The 19,629-nt window shown below is 38.1% G+C and overlaps 1 protein-coding gene and 1 non-coding gene across 2 annotated transcripts in view; both read right to left on the bottom strand.

Moving 5' to 3' along the window:
- Window positions 1-19,629, bottom strand: part of LOC124384658 (leucine-rich repeat flightless-interacting protein 1-like) — a 468,068-nt gene that overhangs the window by 358,268 nt on the left and 90,171 nt on the right. The window lies entirely within an intron of this gene.
- On the bottom strand, window positions 18,399-18,471 carry trnaa-ugc. The gene has a single exon. It is a non-coding gene; the product is annotated as a tRNA-Ala (tRNA).

Below are 19,629 nucleotides of genomic sequence, written 5' to 3'. Positions count from 1 at the left end.
GCTTCAGAGCCAAACCCCAGTGCTGACAAACTCATCGTCCTCTACCGCCGCAGACGAGACGTCCACTCATCGTCCTCTACCGCCGCAGACGAGACGTCCACTCATCGTCCTCTACCGCCGCAGACGAGACGTCCACTCATCGTCCTCTACCGCCGCAGACGAGACGTCCACTCATCGTCCTCTACCGCCGCAGACGAGACGTCCACTCATCGTCCTCTACCGCCGCAGACGAGACGTCCACTCATCGTCCTCTACCGCCGCAGACGAGACGTCCACTCATCGTCCTCTACCGCCGCAGACGAGACGTCCACTCATCGTCCTCTACCGCCGCAGACGTTCCACTCATGTCCTCTAAAGCCTTGTGTGAAACAAACACAAACAAACAAACACAGTAACGTAATGAATGTACAACAGTTTCTTTAAAGATCTTGTTTTTAATATTGTACATCATAATAGACGACAGCATGAAAGTGATGCAACATACTGCACTGATGAGCTCAGGAAAAAACACATTAATGTAAATGTAATGCACGTATGAGAAACTTTTTTTACAGATACTTGAATCTGTTGTTGTTTGTCAGTAATTTAGTACATAATAAGAGACATTATGTTTTAACTGCGGCCCGTGTGCTGGTGCTTTCATGTAACAGGGTGGAGCAGGTAATCGCTGAGTCTCGGCTGTGCGTGTGGTCACGTGACAGCACATGTTAAAATCCTCGTTTGTCAAACAGGGCGGTGAGACCCTCAGTCTAAATATCATGAGATGTAAAACAGTTTTGCATCTTTCACACTGCGCTGAAACAAATAAACCCTTTGGATTTCACATCCAACACCTTAAACTCTCGGCCATTACATTAAATCTCATTAAAAAGTCATCATGTTAGAGTTCTTGCCTCAGCTGAATACCACACTTCCTAAATATTCTGAGTTAATGCTCTGAATGTCCTGAATAATGTGTCTGATTTTAACCGAGTGACAAAAAGAAACAAATTCACTGCAATAAATCACAGAGCAACATGTTGTTCTACAGACACCGTATTGTTCCTGTTGTCGTGTAGTTCCTTGTGTATGATGTAAGACTTGGTGGCAGCAACGTCCAAGAAGTTTAAAAAGATCTTTCTGAACCTCTTGTTCTTGTGGCTAACACTTCATCTTAGGGTATTTAATTCCTTCCCCACATTGGACAAGAAAAGCTTTTGCACTGGCGCACTGAGATGACAAAAGTTTGTGTTTATCACGGTGACACCACTAAATCTGATCCACACAAAACGGGGGTGGAAATGTGTGTACGCCACGTTCCACACAAACGTTACAGACACGTTCCACACAAACATTACAGACACGTTCCACACAAACATACAGTGGGTACGGAAAGTATTCAGACCCTCCGATTTTCACTCTGTTATATTGCAGCCATTTGCTAAAATCATTTCAGTTCATTTCTTCAAAATCTGTGTTTTTCTGTAAATATGGGGTGCTGTGTGTACATTATTGAGGAAAAGAAATGAACTTAAATGATTTTAGCAAATGGCTGCAATATAACAGAGTGAAAAATTTGAGGGGGTCTGAATACTTTCCACCACTGTATACAATCAATACATAGATAGATACATACAATCAATAGAACCACATGGTATTAAACTGAGCGTGTGTGTGTGTGTGTGTGTGTGTGTGTGTCTGTTATATTGCAGCCATTTGCTAAAATCATTTCAGTTCATTTCTTCAAAATCTGTGTTTTCTGTAAATATGGGGTGCTGTGTGTACATTATTGAGGAAAAGAAATGAACTTAAATGATTTTAGCAAATGGCTGCAATATAACAGAGTGAAAAATTTGAGGGGTCTGAATACTTTCCGCACTCCACTGTATACAATCAATACATAGATAGATACATACAATCAATAGAACCACATGGTATTAAACTGAGCGTTGTGTGTGTGTGTGTGTGTGTGTGTGTGTGTGTGTTTGTTGTTAATGTTGTGTGCTTGTAGATCTGGTCTTTACTCACAGATGCTGAAGGAGCTTTTACTGAATTCTAAACTTGTGCTGGTTTCTCCTCCACAGCTGGAACTTGAGCTGCAGCTGGTTTCTCCTCCACAGCTGGAACTTGAGCTGCAGCTGGTTTCTCCTCCACAGCTGGAACTTGAGCTGCAGCTGGTTTCTCCTCCACAGCTGGAACTTGAGCTGGGTGGTGGTGCATGGCCGTTCTTAGTTGGTGGAGCAATTTGCCTGGTTAATTCCGATAACGATCGAGACTCCGGCATGCTAAATAGTTACGCTGCCCTCGTGGTCGGTGTCCAACTTAGAGGACAAGTGTTTGGACTCTGGGTGTGGTGGTTCCTCTCAGTCTCGCGCTCCTTACGAGACTTAAAGTGTTGATGGAGCTGTAACACAACAGAGACACTGCTCTTACACACTGCTGTTAGTCTTTATGCCGACACCAGCAAAATTACCCCCTGATGCTGACTGAAATCCCCTCATATGACCAAACCCACACTTTATAGTAATAGATTTCACTTTATAGCTGTTAAAAAGTTTGCCGTCAAGATTCTCTTTTGCCAAATTTGCCACGTCTTGAGATTTAAATTGGACACATTCATAACTTTTTGTCTCCGTCTTGTAACGGACAACCTTCAGAAGAGACGTCGTGTCAACACACAATTCATATGTAACAGATCTGATACAGGACTTTAGTAAATAAAAACGTTTGGACCCCCCTGGTCTAAAGGGTCTACTATATTCTACTGCTACTTACACACTTAGCAGCTACCTCATGTTCAATAGTAGAGTAATGTTTAATAGAGCGACTGTACGACTGCTGGAACAGTGACTTTCCAAACTGTATGGGATTTTATTCTCTTTGAAACACTGAGTTTATTATTTATTTTTAGAGCTGCAACAACTAATCTAATCAATAATGAAATTGGTTGTGAGTGAATGCTGTGATCCTCATCATGTGAAAATGGTGTAGTTTAATGAAGTGTTATTGTGTAAACTGTTTGTTTGTAACTTCGACTCACACTGGATCTGTTCTGTCGTGACTCACGAGCATCAGGTTGCGAATCGACTCGATCACATCATCATCATGATTTAATTAAAACGGTGTGAACAAACACTAAATCTAAAAGCAGTAAATAACAGCATTTGTACACTGATGCATATTTTTCCTTTTTTTTTATACATTAAGTCTGTTAACTTGCTGCGTTTCTCCGTTTCATTCTCTTTTTATAGCATTTGTCTACAACAGTAACTTATCTGTTCTAAAAGTGATTTACTGCGGCTTTACTACATTCAAATGCTTGTTTTCAATTTTTAAATATTTAATGTATACATATCATTTCATTATTATACAACATTTATTTATTATATATTCTAGATGTTTATATTTTCACAACTAAACAAAATTACTGTAGTTTTTTTAAACAAAAATTATAAAAAAAAAGTTATATTTTATATAGATTTTTAAGTATGTTTGCCAACTTGCCATCTGTAAAATATAATACAAATGTTGATTTACACAAATTGCTTCATCTTTCATACTTAAATGATTTTGTATGATTAATGATATACAGTTATAATAAACAAAACATCTAATTATAAGTTTGTTTTTTATCCAGTTAATTGGGGGGAAAAATCATAAGATTAATTGATTACCAAAATAGCTAGTTGCAATATTTATAATTATTGTAATTACAATTATTATTGATAAACAAATCCCCCATAAAAGCCTCAAACAGGTGGAAAGGTGATCAGGAGCATCAGTACCGAGTGAAGAGAAGAAAAGTGATCTGTTCCTCATTTATTGTCTAATCCTGATCATTAACATCAAATTCATGGACTTGCAGGAAAAAATGAAAAAAAGAAATGTTGCAGTGAGCAGAAATGGAGCTTTCGGCTAATAGTGTAGGAGAACATCATCATTAGCCTCATGCTAACCGGGTTCGCTAGCGCTGTTTTTGTGTTAACTAGTTTCTTGGAATATTTGACACAAATTGACCAAAAGACGAATACATTCAATTATTCTTTATAACGATATTTATAATTTATTTATAGCTCACTAAATGTAGAATATTTAACCTGAGGATGAAACCTATTGAAGCTAAGATTAGTTAGCCGGCTAGTTAGCCTAGCTCAGTGGTTCCTAAAGTGTGAGTCTCGGTGTTGAAAAGAGAATTAAACCCATAAAGACTAGTAAGTCACCGTTACAGGGTCTTACAGTCGCTCCATCCCGCAGAGGGTCTTCATCCTCCACCTGGAACACAGAGTTTCTCCCGGAGCTCATTACTGATGATGCAGAGTAGTGATGAGTCGGTTATGAACGATTCCTTGATTCTGAACGAGTCTTTAATGTGACTCAGAAGAACGATTCGTCTCTAAGAGTGATATTTTCTACTGGACGCGCGTTCGTTCATTTTCATAAATGAGATTCAAAGAACCGAGTCACTGAAATGATCCGATCTTTCCATCACTTTTACAGCAAAGGCGTGTTGATACTAGAAGCTCCGCCTCTCTGGTTGCGTCCGCATCCGTGATTGGTGCAGCAATTTTCCATTACACACTAATCAATAGAAACCAAAACAGAACAACAGTGGTACTTTGACCTACGAGTGCATTATTGCACGAGTTTTCCGAGGTACGAGCGGTCACTCGGTCGATTTCTTGCTTTGTTACGCGAGCAAAAAATTGAGGTACGAGCTCGAAACGCCGCTGCTAGATGGCGAAACAAAGTGAGAAAGCGAAGATTGTGACTAAAATTAAGATAAGCTGAAAACGAGGGCATAAAGAGAGTGTAATGGCTGCATTTCCAGACTTATTGAAGGAAAATATGTACACTGGGGATCAAAATCAGAGAACAATTTATAAACAATTGAACAATTCTGAAATAATGTCATCTTCACTGCTCAACAGTTGAAGGAGTTTTTGTCCTGTCTATACCATGCTACCAGAACACCTTTTCCACAAAATTACTAAGGCATTTAAAAAAAAACATTATTTTGCAGAAAACACACTGATCAAAATTAGAGAACACTTTCAGATACCTCCCAGTTATTTGTGTAATCTGGCACCTGGTGCTAATTTCCTTGATTATCTGTCAACCCCTATTTAACTGGCAGCCTAACTTCCAGTTTCACTGACTCTACAAGATGGTGGGCCGTTCTAAAGTGACTGAACAGCAGGTTGTCCAGATGAAGGCCAAAGGAATGACCCTATCAGCCATAGCAAGACAAGTTGGTCATTCCAAATATGTGATTTCAAGAATATTGAATCTTTACAACATCACTCATTCAAGTCTGCCAAGAAGGCTGGTCGTCCACAGAAGACAAATACAAGAGAGGACAGGATACTGCGGAGGATCTCAACGGGCAATCGTTTTCACACTGCAGCTGGAATTGCTCACCAGTTCAGCGCTGAACAGGGTAGGGATCTGTCTCGTCATACAGTGTCTCGATGTTTAAGAGCATTAGGACTGAAAGCCACTCTGCACAGTAGAAACCCAAATAACCTGCAGGATTTCATCTTCATGATCACAACACTTCAAACAAAACATCTACAGTACAGACAGGATTCAGGGCCATTTTTCGATATTTATATATATGTAATTTTGTATTATTTATATTAGGAGTCTTTAATGCATATGTTTAAAAAATGACCATGTTACTGTATGTACAATGATACTAATTGTGTTCATGTATTGCAAACACTTAATTAGGAACACATAATGTGTGTGTGTGTGTGTGTGTGTGTGTGTGTGTGTGTGTGTGTGTGTGTGTGTGTGTGTGTGTAATTATTTGTACAAAGAGTTCCGTCTCATCACTTTCATTATTTTAGATCAAACATGTGCCCTACTACTATCAGGTCAAATACAATGTACTCGTAGGAAAAAAACACAAAAAACAAAGTGTCCAAAACTTACGACCACCAGGATGAAATAGTCCACAGAAACAAAACAGAGTAAGAACAGGAGCTTTGAGGGTTGGGATTTGGACTGTAGTTTATGTTAACAGTCTGCTACACTGACTCAGGACTACAGTTTGTATCTGATCATCACTTCACCTCAACATCATTTAGCTGTAATAAATGGACATTCAGTGAAACCCAGATGAGAACGGGTTCCCTCTTGAGTCTGGTTCCTCTCAAGGTTTCTTCCTTATGCCGTCTCGGGGAGTTTTTTCTCGCCACAGTCGGCACCGCCTTGTTCATCAGAGACAAACTTACACATAAACATCTCATTTATTTTTATCACCACATTATCTGTGTAAAGCTGCTTCGAAACAATGTTCATTGTTAAAAACGCAATACAAATAAAAATGTATTGAAAATCTGGTTTTGTTGAAATAACAGGTTAACAGATGATAACTGGATAAATAACTAATGAATAAAAGCTCCATCCAGCCAATTAACATGCAAACTGCAGAAACATTTATATAAACAGAATGTAGAATCACTGAAACCATTTTAAATGAGATTCATTTGTCTGTTTTGTGTATATACAGGATTCAGGGCCATTTTTCTAGATTGATATTTGAAGGTAATTTTGTATTAAAATAATATTTTGCAGTGTGTTTGTGCTTTAAGTGCTTTGGGACTCAAGTCTCCAGCTGGTCATGTGACCAGAGTGATGTGTACAGAATCGATTTTATGATGTCATAATACAAATTTGAGTATCTCATTGACAACCACCAAACAAACAAACAGCAGCAAGAAGCAGCAGCGATTAGCAGCAACCAAGAAAAATGTTGAAGATTTTCAAAATTTGATGGAAATTTTGCCAAAAAGATTTATGGCTCCATGAATTAATAAATAGAAACATTAAGATTTATAATCAAATCGAATCCACATGTCAAGATGTGATCATAACCTTTGGTAAAATAAAAGCTGATTCTTTTATGTAAAACACTATTTGTCAACAAACATTAGGGACCTTTGGGTCTTCAATATCAAGGTTTACATCAAATGTTAGGATCTTTTAGAGATCTTTTCCAAACATTGGAGCATTAATTGTTTTTGTAATTAAACCAACATGCTTTTTATTATTAAACTTCTCTCTGGACACGCACTGTTGGTGTGTCTCTGTTTATTCAGGTCTGTGCGGCAGTAATGGCGAGTCGAGGCGAGAGCAAGACGAGTTTCTCAAAGTGGAAATATGCTCATTATTTCACTTTAGTTGAGTATAAAGACAAAAACTTTTAGTCTAATGTAAGCTGTGTCTTTCTGGTTGAAGCTCGTATCTACTGCGATAACAACACCTCCAGAAACTCCATGCCTGAGGAGCTAGAAGCTAGAAGCTAACCCGGTGTTCTGTTCTACATTGTTGATAGTTTTCATACTTCAGCTGTGAAAGGAACATGTTTAAGAGCTCAACACAACAGCTTTTATGATGCAGAAGCCACTTTAGTTTTTTTTTAAGTCAGTTTTGTGTTTGTAGACCATAACGCATAAAAGGGCATTAATGGGAACATTAAAGAAGGTTCTTTTAAGAGGTAATAATCAGTTAGTAATAAATAGAGTAGAATAGGGTCTGACTAATGTTATGAGTGTGTAGGAGAAACAAAAACAAGGCAGACTTAAGCATGTTTATTGGGAAAGAAGAGTTTGTGGGCCATTGCTGCTGCAGAAGACATGGGTGAGCAATCAGGATCAGACTCAGGGGAAGATATGGGAGGATAATAATAATGATCAGGTGAAAGAACGGGGGAAGTAGGAGAATAATCAGTAGATGACCAACATGAAGGATAAGGAGGAGATGGTAGAGTTGATGCAGGAATGAGGGAGTTGTCATAGTCTTCATTGTTGGTCTGTGTCACCTGATGATAAACAGCAGGAAGGTCAGACGAGGTCTGTGTGCCCATATCACGTGTAAAAGTATTCTTCACGATGCGAGGAGGCAGACAGGGTTCTCTGGAACAGCTGGAGTAGAGATGTTTAATAAATGGAGCAATCTCAGTGGTGAGGGAGAAGAGCTGAAATTGACGATACTGTCGGAGGAGAACGCTCCTAAGAGCTGTCCCAGAACGTCTGTGAGATGGAGCTGAATAAAAGAAACCAACAGAGATACGATGTAAAAGGGTGAAATCACAATGACTAAATATAAAAATGTATATGTTCATGTAGGGACAAAATTAACAAGATTATAAATCAGGGGTCACCAACCTTTTTGACACCGAGAGCTACTTCTTGGGTACCGACTAATGTGAAGAGATACCAGTTTGATACACACTTTTGAGATAAAAAAGAATGTGCTCAGTTAATCTTTAATTATGTTATTATTAATAATTAATGATATTTATCTATATCAGGGTGTCAGACTTAATTGCACAGGGGGCCAAACCTCAAAGCACACTTTAGGTCGTGGGCCGAACAGGATAAACATTTATTGAACACACTAAAACAATGCTTTTTGAACATAAATATTAATAAAAACAGACAGGAAAATTATTCCAGAATAAATCAAATTAAACTTTAAATAACTTCAAATATTTTGCTCTCCATAAAAATATATCATCAAAAAGATCATTCTGAGAAACCAAGAGCAATTGGAGAAACATGAAGCTCAGCTGAGGGCACTTTGGGTTCTGACTATGAGAAACAGCAGAAACAGAAAGCTGAACCTCTACAAGCCCAAAGAGTCGCAGAAAATCTCTGAGGAAACAAAGATTCTTAGGTGAGGAAGAGAAATGAGGATGGAAACCGAGAGTGACTGGAGGAAGCTGTACAGCTGTTCAGCAATATGACTTCAGCACTAGAGAAAGAAAACCAGAGAAAGAAAAATAGGAGATCAAGCTGGACATGTCCTACATATAATAAAGTACAAACATATCAGTGATTATTGTAACTGAATATTTTTATTCCTTCAAAATAAATAAATATCTTAAATATAGTGTGTGTTTTGTTTTTATTATTAAATTATTATTGTACATCATTTAAATGTAACTAAGAATTAAAATCCACATGATAAAATGTTGGGAAAACGGGACAAAAGTAAATGATATTAAAATAAAAGGTTCTGTTTAAACCCAATTTTACATGAACAGAAGTTAAAGTAATAAAATAAACAGTTATTGAACAGTATTCACAGCATCAGTTTAAATATTAAATCACAATAACACAGAGATTAAATCAGTTTACAATACATGAGTTCTTCATGGGTTCATCTGATGCACACAATACTATAAAGTTTAGTTCCAATGTAGCCTCATAACATCATAGTTCAAGTATAACTTTTGACAACTGCAGTTAGTAGAAAAACATCAGAAATAACTATTTAATAGATTCATTTTAATAATTCAGTCCATTCAGTTTGGTCAATTCAGTTAGAAAAGATTCGGTTTGATGATTTCGACTCCTTAGATTCAGTTCAAGTGACTCGGTTCAAGAGTTCAGTTCAGTCACTTCTATTCAAAACAATGAGGTCGACCGAGACTGAATCCATAGATAGTTCAAGAAATTTCCTTTCAGCAGTCTCTCAAAAAGAAACCAGCAGGTGATCAGAATGTTCCTACTCTGTTCCTGGGTTAGTTTCAGGGGTTCACCTCAGTCAGCTTCATCTGGTCATTTATGATTCTACAACATTCATATAGTCACTCGGGTCAACTTCCGGATTGTGTGTAATCTTCCCTCTGTAATCTGTACATGCGCAGAGTGTGTGTGTGTGTGTGTGTGTGTGTGTGTGTGTGTGTGTGTGTGTGTGTGTGAGAGAGAGAGAGAGAGAAATAGAGAGAGAAATAAAGTGAGTGACATGATGATGTCACAGGCAGAGGGCGGGGCATCTAGGTGTGATGTCACAGAGTGACACGTCTATATAATTCAAAGCGTGCTTTTGTTTCTCATTTGTGAATTTAGCAATTGTAAGTAAAGAGACACTAAAATTGACAACCACCAAACAAACAAACAGCAGCAAGAAGCAGCAGCGATTAGCAGCAACTAAAAAAACATTACAAATTCTCTTCTATTGAACATTTCTTCATACAGGTACCTGGTAAGTCGTCTAAATAATTATGGCAAAATATTGTAGATTATTTAGTAGAAGACTCGAAAAGTACAAAGTCATTATTTAGCGACATTTGCATGGGTAACTAGCCGGCTAGCTAAGATTAGCTTTTATAGTTTAACTTTTTATATTAATCCAACAAATGTACCTAATAATTAGTATAGAATCTATTAAATACAATAAAGTAGCTTAATTTAACCTATTTATCCCATATTTTAATCAAACTCATGTAACCTGTTTACTCCAAGTATAATTAACATAATATACTAATAAATAGAGTAGAATAGGGTCAGACTGGGACTACAATTTTAATAATCCTTGCAGCCGTGGCATGTTTTATCTGTTGTGGAATTCCTTGTCATTGTTTAGACAATACGTACAGCTCCCAGTGTATAAAATTACAGGTGAAGAGTCTTCTACAGAAAACATCTCCACAGATATGGATCAAAACATCTATGTGGATTTGGATGGAGGGATTATGGCCCTAGTCAATAAGAAAAAATGACTGTAACAAACATTTTCTTATAACTAAAAGCACTAAACCCTTTCTATGCTTTAATTCTGATTCTTTGATTATATCGTATATAAATCATGTTGTTGTTGTGTGTATTTTATGCTGTGTGCAGGAACATGGCAGCTGGTGAACAATGGTGGCTTCTGCAAGGTATGCATCTGCATCAAGGCACGTGTGCGCACATCGAAGCATGTGCTGAGGGGTATCACATCAACTTTGTAACCTCTAGAGCTCCCTGCGATGCTTGTTTTTTTCTTGTTCTTCAAAAGCACTGCCTGTGGTGCCTGGAGCAGCCCACCTGTCCTTTAGGTAAACGGTGCCATCATTTACCCCGCAAATGGTTCAGGTTTCCTCCAGTAAAGGACGAATTCGTTTGGGAAACTGATGCGGACCCGTTCAGACCGGTGATCGACATTCTGCACCACGCTGACATGTTCTCCCCAGATGGAATGTGGCTAGATTCCATCCAGAACTCTGTCTATGATCTTCCTGGAGGACTTCAGCTGATCACCCGTATCTATCATGTGCGTAGGGCTATTACCCTTGCCCAATCGTATGGAGTTCCTGCCCGCTCGCTGGTTGCTCCGAGAACTCACAGATTTCTCTTCACGGAATTTGTCATGCAAAGCACCTTTGTAACGTACTACACCATCACCTTCTGTGGCTATGTTCTATGGACAACTGAACCAGCGAAACATCGTGATTGGAATTGTCGTCCTATCCTTTGGCACACATTTCACACAGTCAGAACAGACTCTAAGGTATTCTCATCGAGTCGTCACGGTGGTGGTTACAGGTTTCACAATGGGGTGTGGTCTTCACTGCAGTCTCACAGTTCTATATCTGTTCCCCTGCCGCACTGGATCAGACAACTATCACCCATTTCATTAAAAAAAGAAAAAAGAGAGAAAAAAAAGGCAAGTGAGTCTGGACATCAAGGACAGGAACTGAAAGCTAAACCTCTCCATGTCCAATAATAATTAATAAAATCAATAAAAATCTAAAATATGAAATCACTTGTTTATTGAAGTGTTCAACATCATTTAAATCCTGATTCTAAATCAGTGTGTCTCAACTGGAGGATGCTTTTAAACTAAATAATTTAAATACACATGATAAACGTTTGAAAAATGTGACAAAAGTAAAATTTTATAATTATTAAAAGATGAAGTTAAACCATGATTTTGTCTTCCTTTCAAACGCTGTATGACCTCCTCATGGATTCTTCCACCTTGTAGATATCCATCTTGTGGGGCAGGGGGCTGTGGCTCGGGGTCATAATGCTGAGGGGGCAAAACACCACACACCCTGATAATCTTGTACACATTTTCCAGGTGGTATAGAAGTCTTCCATCTGAGACATCCAGAGCTCCACATCTGCATTAAAGGAGGTGAGGAGCATCTGAGGGGTGAAGCCTCTGTCACATGTCATATTATAGACTACATCAGGACAATGTTTACAATTTCTACATGTTGTTAAAGTCACCAAGAAGCCAGTCATCACGTCCTGCAGCTGCCTGTAGTCTGTTCCCTACACTGCTATGTGTCAGGATAAAGGAATCATGTGCTGAAGCAGGTCAGTGTGCCACAGTGAAGGAAAACCAGATGTATCAACTACCCACCTTAATAATAACATCCAAAATGACAGGCATTATTACACTCAGGGGCAGATACCAGACCTATAGCATGAGATTTAATAGAATTATATTATATCTAAAGAAGGTCTTTGTGAAAAAGTTGATTATATATAATATTTATATAAAGTATTTCCTTGTCTGCCATTTCCCACTAGAAACAACCTGTTGTCATTAACCCCAGAGTGGTGAGGACCTGTATTTGGACGGGGATGGCATGGTTCTGGTGTGTTTCCTCTGTAGTACTGGACCCAATTCAGCACATAGATCCAGGAGCACAGCTGTAGGAATCTAAATCAGATTATTAGCCAGTCATCATCCAGACCAAGAAATCATAATGGTCCCTGGAGATTTTCTCTTCTTAATCTTCCATTGGCACCGCAGCATTAATGATTTATTCCAGCTCATTATGGAAAAATAAAATAAACTGATATTTGGTCCTGTGCCATGAACATAAAAGCAATAATAGCTACAGAAAAGCTCCTGCTTCCCTCTGTAGCGGGTATTTAAATCCCAATTAAAATGCTTTCAGTGATTCTACATTCTGTTTATATGAAGTGTTTCACAGTTTGCATGTTAATTGGCTGTATGGTGCATTTAAGTGCATGTGAATTATGTGAATTTATGAACCACATCTGGCTGGAAAAGACACATGTCCAAATACTTTTGACCACACAGTGTGTATCAGCTGAAAAGCAGCAGCTTCAGATCAGTCGCGTTTCCACTGGGATTCAACTCTGAAAGATCACTTTTGATTTGTATTATATGAAATATTTTATATGAAATATTTGATATTATTTGTTTAGACTTTTCTTTCCTCAGCATCGCTTGGATTTTTCTCCTGTAGCTCCGAGAGATGTCGTGTTCCAGATGGAGGATGAAGACTCTCTGCCGGGATGAAGCGAACTGTACGACCCCTGGAACGGTGAGTTTCTCTTTAAAACATAGAGTTTATCATTTATTATTATTATAATTATTATTATTGAAAAAACAAATCACCCATAAAATAAATAAAGAATGATAATAAAGAGTGATAATATTTCCATAAATGTTGCAGTGAGCAGAAATGGACCTTCGCTAATGGTGTAGGAGACATCATCCTTAGCCTCATGCTAGCCGGGTTTGCTAGCGCTGCTTTTGTGTTTGTTAGTTTATTAGAAACGTCTACTTTTTTACTAAAAGGTGAATAAAACTATATTTAAGTTAATAAGATTACATAAGTTACATTCGTACATAGGTTTACTTATAGTTCACTAAAAATCTGTGTAGTGTATGACTGAGTTGTTCCTCTGTGTGCTTCAGTAACTGCTGTTAAACTGAGAGGAAAGAAAAATGGCTTCAGTTCAGCAGAAATGAACTGATAAACAGTGTTAGGAAAAGACAAAGTGTTCAAATATTTACTCAAATATAAATTGTGATAACTTGTTAAAATGTTTTTAATGGTTTAATAGTGGATTTATTCAGGTTTAAACACACAAGCTGGTGGTGAAGGTAATATTTATTATAGATTTCTTTTACGAGACGCGTCTCACTGTGTGTTTGTCTCTTCAGACACAGGAAGACGGAGACAGGACACAGCATCAGTCTCCTCCAAGCAGCTCGTCCCCTGTGAGGACTCGGTCCCCTCCAAGCAGCTTGTCCCCTGTGAGGACTCAGTGTCTTCCAAGCAGCTCGTCCCCTGTGTGGACTCGGTCTCCTCCAAGCAGCTCGTCCCCTGTGAGGACTCAGTCTTCTCCAAGCAGCTTGTCCCCTGTGAGGACTCAGTCTCCTCCAAGCAGCTTGTCCTCTGTGAGGACTCGGTCTCTTCCAAGCAGCTCGTCCCCTGTGAGGACTCAGTCTCCTCCAAGCAGCTCGTCTCCTACCAGTCATGAGCCTCACATAGAGATAAATACAGAGCACATAGTGTTTGAACAGCTTTATGTTATAGGTTACAGAGGGATTTCTGTCCAACACCAGGGGATCAGGAGGAGAAGGAAAAAGATGAAGAGATCAAGAGGAAGAAGATGAAGAGAAGATGTTATGGACTCGTCTCTGAGCAACAGTTTAAAGTCTCATCTCACTCTTTCCTGTTCAGTGTCTTACCTCAGGTCTGGGGATATCAAAGATTCCTGTAGATGATGTGTTGTGTATACAGTAGAACATCAGCTGTAGGAGAACCAGGGAATAATTGACTAAACAAGGATTTAAATATCAAGATTTAGCAGAAAGGAGGAAGTTGGTTTTGCTGATAACTGATCAAATGTTACACTAGGGCACTTTGTATTTGTGGAAGTGGTGTTACGAATCTCACGTGTAAACATTTGAATTGTTTTTATGCCTCGTTAGTCTTAAAACTAACATTTATAGAACTGACTAATAGAAAGTGTTTTTTTCATGGATCACCTCAAATCAGTGTTACATTCATTGTGTGTGTATAATGATGGCATGTCAGCTATAAGGGTGATGGAGGAAAAGTCAAATGAAGTTTGTCACTTTTTTATTTCTTGTCATTATTTGTTGTCCTCCCCATGTGCTGCTGTACACAGGTGAACAGAGACGTCCATTCCACACCAAGCTTTTTACAGAAATCACCAAATCTTGATTTTATTACTGCTGAGATGATTTAATAGGAGTTTAGTTTCTTATTTTAATACCAATATAAAAATCCCATACATATTATGGTGTAGTCGTGGACCAGTAGAGAAAACACTAAGTGCTTGTAAAAAGACTGGCGGCAGATCAAAATCAATCACATCTTTTATTAATGTTTTTTCTTTTTTAAATACATTTTTGGACTTGATTGTATTCAATAAAAAAATATGTATTACAGTTAATTTACCTTGTGATTAATTTACCAGATTATTTTATTCTTATGATAATTTCTTGCTTACAAACGTCTTAATAAGTAGATGATTATAATTGAAGGATGAACAGAGACTATAAATACTACCATGTGTTTAAGTACAAAATCTGTTTGTGTTCAGAGAAGGTAAGTATAATGAATAATCTAAGGAAAATGAAATAAAGTCTGTTAAAAGTGCAGTGTTGTCAGGAAACAGAAGGAAGCGAGGCCAGGTAGCATGAATGAATGATTTCTTTTCTAATAGCTCATAACACACATCTGACACGCGCTAATCACGTGTTCTCTCATTCTCTATTTTCAATGCACTTCTACTCCCCCTAATGGTCACTTTAAGTATAACAACAACAGGTCACCACATGCAGTACAAACTAATTACACCTCAAATTAAACCCCACAATTTTTATCAAAATCACATTCCAAACTGCAAACACATGTTTTCTATTAAATAATATAATTCTAAATATTTTAATACCCATTGTGTCTAAACAGAGGAGCGCTATAGGAACTCGTGTAATGTTTACAATCACACACCACTTCGCTTGTCTTAACACCTATCTTTTGTGACGTCGGTATCTCTGATAGCGCCCTGGACTTGCTTTTATTGTCATGATAACTTTGTTGTGCTGCTGTTCAACACAAACATTTACTGACCACAGCAATGAAGCGCAAACAAACAGCTGAAATGTTTTTAATTGTTTTTAGTGATAAGCGTCAATGTTTTGAACAATCCGCTCTTCAAGACGCCAAAAAAGATTTTTCAGCCAGAAAGAGTGACTTTCAGAAGAAAGAAGGAGAAATAATGACAGATAATAAGACGGGTAACAGCTACAGCTGCTTCTCCTGCTGTCAACTTTATTTAACTTTATTGTCATTGTACAGAGAACAAGTACAGAGACAATGAAATATAGTTATCATTTAGTTCCTAAAACCACATTAAATATCAATCTGTCATGCAGGAAATATAAAATGATTTTGTACTGACTGAGTAATGCAGCACTTATAAAATATTTGTACTACAACATTGTGTGTGTTTAAGACTGGTGCAGTTTTGCATGACTCTGTTCTGTTCACTGTTTTAACTAGAAGTTCATAATGATTTCTGTTTAACTTAAACTTTGTTTTGTATTTTGTAGATAAATTTAACGTTGCCAAGTGCAGAGATAAAAAAGGCAACATCAGAAGGCCAATGAATGCCTACATGGTTTGGGCGAGGAAACAGCGGCCCATCTTTTCCAAGGCCAATCCAAATAGCAGCTCTGCAGAGATCAGCATGCAGCTTGGGATCGCGTGGAACAAACTGAGTGAAGAACAGAAGAAACCCTACTACACTGAATCATGGAGGCTTAAACAGGAACACGAACAGTTGTTTCCTGGTAGGTGAACTTTCTTTATAGACAAATGGCAAAATAACAAAACAAACGCATCAGTTCTGACACTTTTATTGTTTTTATGTTGCTTCTTACTCTTTAAATTCTTCTTTTCTATCATGTAGATTGGGTTTATAAACCGCTTCCAAAGAAGGGAAGGAGAAAAGGCAGTTTGCAGAGTAGTGACTCACAGAGGAGACCTGATCATCAACCAAACCACCACATAGTCATGAACATGCCAGAAGAAGTACCAGTCCATGACCTCGTGCCTGAAGTTAGTGATCAGTTCCCCGGCCTTAGCCACCAAGAACTGCTGTCTCCTAAAGACATCTGCTTTGATCCTCCTCTTTTCCCTTCTGTTTCTGAGTCGACTTTCTGCCAGACCAAGTGAGTTAGTAAACTGCATTGGAACAGTTTCAGAAGAATGACATGCAAATGAAGTTTTACTCTGCATCTTAAATAATCGCCATAATCGCCACTCATTTACTTTAATATGCAGCTAAAATTGTGCACTTCTGTTTACAGCACCTGCTATGGGTCTGACTGTACAAGCAGTGAGGTTCAGCTCGAGGACGAGGAGGAAATCACTTTGCTCAACAACGACATCTTTTCCATATTAAATGAGGAATATGGCTTTTTTAACCAGTCTGGAGACCAGAATCATACTGAAGACCCCCACAACAGCACAGAGATCCTGGATTCTGTACCAGTCTTTGATATCGACAGCTTCGAGGATCTGTTGAAGCAACTTGAAGAGATGGAAAATGATTCAGGAATAGAGGAAGATGGTGAAATACGTACGTTTCATGTACTTTAGTGTGCATGTTGTTTCACCATCTTTAATTTATAATAAATTAAAATTTAAAGTTTTATTTAAAGGAATAAAGATTTTCAATTCAAATCATGTCCAATGTTTCTTCATCACAGAGAGCATTCAATCACTTTCCTGAAATCCACTTTAGTAAATTCAGTGATGTTTGATGTCCTTAAAGAGAAGGAATCGCTTTGGGCGTGACCAACTACGGAAGCTCCTATGACACTACATCTGTATTATCAGGTTGACCTGTCTGTCCCCCTCTTACAATGTCATTCACACTTTCTTCCCATGAAGGACCACATCAAGCTCTCTCAGCATATCCAGTTTTTAATGAGTTCAGGGAGGTTGCATCTCACCCATGTCCTTCTTCATATGGAGGAACCATCTCGGGACCCTCACCTGATGTTCATCGCGCGCATGGGCCCTGTAACCGCAATGGACAAAAAGCATTTAGAATAAGAGACTCAAGGGCATGGCTCCAATGGGGTTCGAACACCAGGACCTTCTGCATGTAAAGAAGACGTGCTGACCGCTACACTATGGAACCTGCTGCTGAGAAGGTTGATGTCAAAATCTAACTGGAAAAATATAAATTAAACTTAGAAAATTCACTGACTTAAATGTCACAATCATCTCCACTGTTTTGAACGTGTTAAGCTCCAGGTTTTTATGACTGCACCATGTCTCTCAGGTCTTTCTTCACTGAAGCAGGGTCGTTGGCTGGAAACTGATTTTTCAGCTTTTTAGAGTAGCTCCTCTTAGACACTCTATGAGGATCAATAATGAGGATTAATCTTCCTCATATTAATGATTTAATCATGTACTACAGAATTTTAAAGTAACTTGTAATCCTGTCAACTGAGAACAGAAAGCTGAGGGTACATTGGGAACAAGTTTCCCAAAACTGGATAGTTGCAATCGTAAAAACATTTTGCCTGAATTGATATTTCTGCTCATTAATGCTGTTTAGTTGACTGTGTGGTTCCATTATGTAGTAGTCATCACATCTGCTTTACATGCAGAAGCTCCTGAGTTCAACCCCCAGTGGAACCATGCAGCTGGCGAACCTGAATGAGGTTTATGTTTTTGTGACCAGTTATGTTAAGAAAGCGAAGATATTCCCTCAAATTATAACACAATTCTGCAAATAAAAATACCAGGTTAACCTTTTTCTGCATTGTGCTTTTAACAGCATTGGACAAAAAGCATTCCACAAGTAGAATCAGACTCAAGGGCATGGTTCTACTGGGGTTCAAACCCAGCACATTCTGCGTGCAAAGCAGACATGATGACCACTACACTATGGAACCTGTACATCGCTAAACATCTCTTTTAAAATCTCAGTGGAAAAATATTAATTAAACTTAGAAAACTCACTGACTCAAATGTTCCCAGGTTTTGCCCAATAATAGTTTTAGCCATGCAAATGAGTTTATTACTGCTGCTGACATTACTGAGTAAAATGCCGCTTCCTCAGAAGACCACACACAGTAGGCTCATGACCACCGAGTGATAAATCTCCAGCATCTTAATGCACTTAATGCAAAATATACAAATAAAAAAAAAAACAGGTTCCATGTAGTGATTTATAACTTCTGCTTTACATGCAGGAGGTTCTGGGTTTGACTCCCAGTGGAATCATGTATAAAACAAATATTATGTAAGTGTGTTTCTTCTTGTTTTAAACCATAGCGTGGTTGTGATCACCTCTGCTTCACACACAAAAGTGGCCGTAAAACTTTAAGAAGAGAAACAAAAGCTGAGTCCCATGTGCTAGGTGGCCAAGAGTTTTAAATAAAAAATAAAATGAAAGTAAATATAAAATAAACCGTATCCTGCTAGCAGGAAAGAAATTCCACCATTAGGGTCCCTTAACTGGTTCCATTGTGTAGTGGCTAACATGATTTTCAAAGCCCTTTTTCTCACTGGATGTATACAGTTCTTGAAAAGTGGACAGGGGGACGCCGATAAGCATTGCAGCCGTCTAAACTGTCCTCTGTAGTCCTCTGATGTCTGATTTTACAGCTGAGCAGAACCAGACAGTTATTAACAATAGATTAAATGAAAAGGGGTATAAGTTATCATGATAAATTATATATCATTCTAAAAGTCTAAGCCTCAAGCATCGATTTTAGATCACTGTTTTTAAATGGAACACTTATAACGAATGTATTTCCTAAATTTGTGTAAACAGTACACGCAAACAACATGCATAAAAACTGTACTTACACTATAATTGTAATAACGAGTCACAAACGCATCCAAACGCACAATTGCTGCAAATTCCTGTTTATTTGGAAAGATAAGGTTCCACTGAACAACATACTGTAGAGCATTTTTGGTCTTTTGTTTGTATCTGTTTTAGAGTAACTTTCGCATAAAGAATGACATCTTGGTGGTAAAAAATAAATATGGCTGGTAAGATATAGTTTTAATAAACAAATGAGAGTAACCACTAAAAAAAGACA

Source organism: Silurus meridionalis, chromosome 4 (assembly GCF_014805685.1).
Source record: "Silurus meridionalis isolate SWU-2019-XX chromosome 4, ASM1480568v1, whole genome shotgun sequence".
NCBI lineage: Eukaryota > Metazoa > Chordata > Actinopteri > Siluriformes > Siluridae > Silurus > Silurus meridionalis.
The sequence above is the reverse complement of the archived record's forward strand: the minus strand, read 5'-3'. Positions and strand labels throughout refer to the sequence as shown.